Genomic DNA, 6,000 nt, shown 5'->3' with positions numbered 1-6,000 from the left:
AAGTTTCTCACACCGCAGTCGGTCCTCCCTTAAGGGCCCTGTGCTGTGACTACAGAGCGCAGCGTCTTTTGCGCTCTGCTTTGATTCATGCTACCTATAGCCTTACGATCACAGCGGGGCGGCCCTGATAGAGGCAGATAGCAGAGCAGCGTGGAGGGAAGGGAAACTCAGGTGATGTGGTTTTTAAAGGTCGATGAGACCCTCGCATCTCTCCTTGGCCGTGAATGCTAATGATGACCTTTTAGAAGTAAGTGCACTCCTAACCCCCCCCCCCCCTCGCCAACCCCGTATCTTATTCCAGAGTGAACGAGGCACCGATGGAGCCCCCTGGACCCCCGAAACGCGAATGGACGCAGTTAAATGATCAGGCCACTAGGTGGAGGTAGATGTCATATTGACTTTGACCACAAGGAGGTTTTTCCTTTAGTCTTGACAGAGACCGTGAAGGATTAACATGTCATATTTACATAACACTAGCAGTAAACAATTTGTAGTCATAACTTTCCCTGCGTTGACTGCACTGACTGTATTTGATATAAAACAGAATTAGTCAGACGGTGTCGTTTATTTTATTCTTACTGTTGTAAGAAGGCAGCAAGGAAAAACATATTTCTGCTTTCATCAGAGCAGAGTGAATGCAGAGTTGTGAAAGAGAGAGTGTCTTTGATATTCAAGCAGAACGTTTTTAACAGGCTCTTACCCTCCTTCTACGCCAGGGTGAATCAGGGCCCAGGGGAGGGAAAAGAGAGGTTTGTAGAACTATGCTACTGCCTCACATTTCTGCTACACTACGCATGTATGAAGTTCTACTTGCCACACAGAAACCAATGAGACGTTCTACCTTCCACACGGAAACCAATGTGAAGTTCTACCTTCTACACAGAAAACATAGTGACGTTCTACTTGCCACACGGATACCAATGTGACGCTTTACCTGCCACACGGAAACCAATGTGACCAATGTGACGTTCTACCTGCCACACAGGAACCAATGTGACATTCTACCTGCCACAAGGAAACCAATGTGATGTTCTACCTCCCACACGGAAAACAGCGTGACATTTTACCTGCCACACGGAAACTATGTGACCAATGTGATGTTCTAGCTGCCACACAGAACCCAAAGTGATGTTCTACCTGCCAAACGGAAACCAATGTGACCAATGTGATGTTCTAGCTGCCACAAGGAAACTAAAGTGATGCTTTACCTGCCACACGGTAACCAGTGTGACGTTCTACCTCCCACACGGAAACCAGTGTGACGCTCTACCTCCCACACGGAAACCAGTGTGACGCTCTACCTCCCACACGGAAACCAGTGTGACGCTCTACCTCCCACACGGAAACCAGTGTGACTTTCTACTTGCCACACGGAAATGAATGTGACGTTTTACCTCATGGTTATCAGAAAGGCAGTTGGTGACCATATTTCTCCTCAGGGTCTTCGGAAAGGCACCACGGGGACATTGGCGTCAGAGGCACCAACTGGAAGAAAGGGGACATGGGATACAGGGGAGCCACTGGCCTGTTGGGATATCCCGGCGAGGACGGTTTGCCTTGGCAACCGGGAACACCAGGCTACCCTGGGAAACCTGTGAGTTTTCCTGAATCCTGACCTTTCTCTAAAATCACCCTGTCCGTTTCTCCAAACCTTTGCCATCCAGGCGCCAACAGTCTTACCCATTGTGGCCTTATCTGTGTCTTACAGGGGAAGCCTCCCTCTGACAACCACTTGATGAAGCTCTGCAGGGTTGTGTTGCAGAGTAAGTACCTGTCACAGCCAACCCAGCGGTAGCTCTGCAGTGTCAATAACTAAAGTGCAAATTGAAGTAAGCTTGAAAGCGCATGAATTGTTGTTGACTCAGCAGCTTAAAACTGTCGGGATTAAACAATACACACATATATTGAAATGTAAATTGAGTGTTGGGACTTGACTACGCCTTTGAATTCATGTTGAATATGTACAGTTTCTTAGGGGGGGGGGGGTCAGCTTTAATATTGCAGATTGTGGCTTCCATCAATGTAATTGTCTGCATCATTTCCAATTCCCCATATATATATATATATATATATATATATATATATATATATATATATATATATATATATATATTTAAAAAAATATTTTCTTTTATTATTTTCCCCATATAAACAAATGAGCAACAACATTTAGGCTTCTGCTGTACTTCCAGCGTATACATATACATATATATACATATACATATATATACATACTATTATATATACATTTTACAGACACAGTGTATTGTCAGTTATCATGTATTTTTTTAGCCCTACAGCTCCATCCAACCCATCCCATATATCTCTGAAGACCATCCAGTTTCTATTTGCTATATAGTTTCCAATTGTGCTGTGATGTTTTACCACATTTCTTTATAACCTTTCTATTCTCATAGTTTCTACATATTGTAAATTAAAGATAAAAAATGTTTGCTAAGAGTACTATTATATTATTGATTGATTGACTATGACTCTTGAAATCACCCAGCAGTGCTATTTGCAGTGTCAGCTCCAGGTATGAATATGTATTCAGAGCAGGAAGACAAATGGTAACATTCATACAGCATCGTATTACATTCAGTATATGTTTATCCAGTAACAGGATAAGGTGTAAGGTGGGCTTAAAGTGCCAATCATGAGGCATCTTAATGACTTTGTAAAAAAAATGCTATGCATAAATTGATTAATTATTTGAGATTGACTGATTGATTTCCTCAGTGATTTGATTAACCAAATTGTGGTTGGGCCCTCCCAGATCAGCTACCCCAGCTGCTGCAGCCACTAGCCTCTCCGAGCAGGTGTGAGCCATGCGAGACAGTGTAGGGACCCCCGGGACAGCTACCCCAGCTGCTGCAGCCACTAGCCTCTCCGAGCAGGTGTGAGCCATGCGAGACAGTGAAGGGAACCCGGGACAGCCAGGACTCAAAGGTTCCATCGGAACCCCAGGTAGAACTGGCTCACCAGGATACCCAGGGTCCCCTGGCTTGCAGTGGCCCCTGGGAGTCAAAGGTAAGACACCCCAAACACTATACTGAGTATTTGGCAGTGCTTTACTCTAGAACAGTGGTCACCAACCTTTTTCTGAGTCAAGATCACTTTCTGAGTCAAAATGCCGAGATCTACCGCTCTGATTTTTTATTAACTTGACTTAAAGAAACGTAAGCCTATGCAACATTAACCAATTGAAAACAGTACTGTAACAATGACGTTTGTGAATTAGGCTATAGGCCCAATGCATTGTCACTGCATACTGACTATGCTTGAATTACCCTACCAGTGATCTCCTCAGACTATTTTCAAATGATATTTAAAACATTTAGGTATAAGATCCCACTGGTAAAAGATAGTTGTGTTGCTTGTGAGGCACAGTTAAGTCAGCATTATACATCTACAGTACCAGTCAAAAGTTTGGACACACCTACTTATTCCAGGGTTTTTCTTAATTTTTTACAATTTTCTACATTGTGGAATAGAAGTGAAGACATTAAAACTATGAAATAACACATGGAATCACCAAAAAAGTGCTAAACAAATCAAAGTTTATTTTATATTTGAGATTCTTCAAAGTAGCCACCCTTTGCCTTGATGACAGCTTTGCACAGTCTTGGCATTCTCTCAACCAGCTTCATAAGGTAGTCACCTGGAATGCATTTCAATTATCAGGTGTGCCCTGTTAAAATATTATTTGTGGAATTTCTTTCCTTCTTAATGCATTTGTGCCAATCAGTTGTGTTGTGACAAGGTAGCGGTGGTATACAGAAGATAGCCCTATTTGGTAAAAGACCAAGTCCATATTATGGCAAGAACAGCTCAAATAAGCAAAGAGAAATGACAGTCTATCATTACTTTAATACATAAAGGTCAGTCAATCTGGAAAGTTACTTCAAGTGCAGTCGCAAAAAACATCAAGCGCTATGATGAAACTGTCTCTCATGAGGACCGCCACAGGAAAGGAAGACCCAGAGTTACCTCTGCTGCAGAGGATAAGTTCATTAGAGTTACCTGTCTCTCATGAGGACCACCACAGGAAAGGAAGACCCAGAGTTACCTCTGCTACAGAGGATAAATTCATTAGAGTTACCAGCCTCACAAATTGCAGCCCAAATAATTGTTTCACAGAGTTCAAGTAATAGACACATCTCAACATCAACTGTTCAGAGAAGACTGTGTGAATCAGGCCATGGTCGAATTGCTGCAAAGAAACCACTACTAAAGGACACCAATAATAAGAAGAGACTTGCTTGGGCCAAGAAACACGAGCAATGGACATTATACCGGTGTAAATCTGTCCACCTGCCATGTTTTTGTGAGATGCAGAGTAGGTGAACGGATGATCTCTGCATGTGTGGTTCCCACCGTGAAGCATGGAGGAGGTGGTGTGATGGTGCTTTTCTGGTGACACTGTTGGTGATTTATTTATAATTCAAGGAACACTTAACCAACATGGCTACAACAGAATTCTGCGGCGATATGTCATGCCATCTGTGTAATGGCTATTTGACCAAGGATGAGAGTGATGGAGTGCTGCATCAGATGACCTGGCCTTCACAATCACCTGACCTCAAATCAATTAAGATGGTTTGGGATGAGTTGGACCGCAGAGTGAAGGTAAAGCAGCCAACAAGTGCTCAGCATATGTGGGAACTCCTTCAAGACAGTTGGAAAAGCTTGCAGAATGCCAAGAGTGTGCAAAGCTGTCATCATGGCAAAGGGTGGCTACTTTGAAGAATCTCAAATATAAAATATCTTTTGATTTGTTTAACACTTTTTTTGGTTACTACATCATTCCAAAAGTGTTATTTCATAGTTTTGATGTCCTCACTATTATTCCACAATGTATAAAATAGTAAAAATTTAGAAAAACCTTGGAACGAGTTGGTGAGTCCAAACTTTTGACTGGTACTGTATATATGCAGTATATATTTATTATTATATATTTTACTGAACTGATGGCCTGCATCTGACTGTCAGTCTGTGTGGAGGGAGGGAGCAGCGGTAAGGCTGCCTATCACCGTCCCTCCGTTCTCCTGAGGAAAGGGAACAGTCTTCCATCTGACTGTCAGTCTGAGGGGAGGGAGGGGGCAGCGGTGAGAGGCGTCTCACCGTCCCTCCGTCCCTCCGTTCTCCTGAGGAAAGGGAACAGTCTTCCATCTGACTGTCAGTCTGAGGGGAGGGAGGGGGCAGCGGTGAGAGGCGTCTCACCGTCCCTCCGTCCCTCCGTCCCTCCGTTCTCCTGAGGAAAGGGAACAGTCTTCCAGCTGATGGTCAGTGTGAGGGGAGGGAGGGGGCAGCGGTGAGAGGCGTCTCACCGTCCCTCCGTTCTCCTGAGGAAAGGGAACAGTCTTCCAGCTGATGGTCAGTCTGAGGAGAGGGAGGGGGCAGCGGTGAGAGGCGTCTCACCGTCCCTCCATCCCTCCGTTCTCCTGAGGAAAGGGAACAGTCTTCCAGCTGATGGTCAGTGTGAGAGGAGGGAGGGGGCAGCGGTGAGAGGCGTCTCACCGTCCCTCCGTTCTCCTGAGGAAAGGGAACAGTCTTCCAGCTGATGGTCAGTCTGAGGGGAGGGAGGGGGCAGCGGTGAGAGGCGTCTCTCCGTCCCTCTGTTCTCCTGAGGAAAGGGAACAGTCTTCCAGCTGATGGTCAGTCTGAGGGGAGGGAGGGAGCAGCGTTGAGGCTGCCTATCACCGTCCCGCCGTTCTCCTGAGGAAAGGGAACAGTCTTCCAGCTGACGGCGAAACTCAACTCACACTGAATTACTTCTGCCTCAAGCACCAATTCATGTTGTTACTCCGAGGACCAGAGAAAGTGAAATATTCCATGATAGACACAAGCCACCAACGCAAGTTTATCGGAAACACTTGGCTGTAGTCATTCATTGCAGCTGCAGTGCTGGAGGCTTATAAAGCGTATAAAGGTGTTAAACAAAGTGTTGACAGTACTGAATAACAACTTTAACAATAGACACGTAAAAACAGCAGTTCT

General features: G+C 44.8%; 1 pseudogene; it reads left to right on the top strand.

Moving 5' to 3' along the window:
* Positions 1 to 2,906: 2,906 nt before the first annotated feature.
* LOC116354722 (C-C chemokine receptor type 3-like) overlaps positions 2,907 to 6,000 on the top strand; it is a 111,035-nt pseudogene continuing 107,941 nt past the window's right edge.

This window comes from Oncorhynchus kisutch, linkage group LG18, assembly GCF_002021735.2.
Source record: "Oncorhynchus kisutch isolate 150728-3 linkage group LG18, Okis_V2, whole genome shotgun sequence".
Classification (NCBI taxonomy): domain Eukaryota; kingdom Metazoa; phylum Chordata; class Actinopteri; order Salmoniformes; family Salmonidae; genus Oncorhynchus; species Oncorhynchus kisutch.
This window is presented reverse-complemented; position numbering and strand designations above follow the sequence as displayed.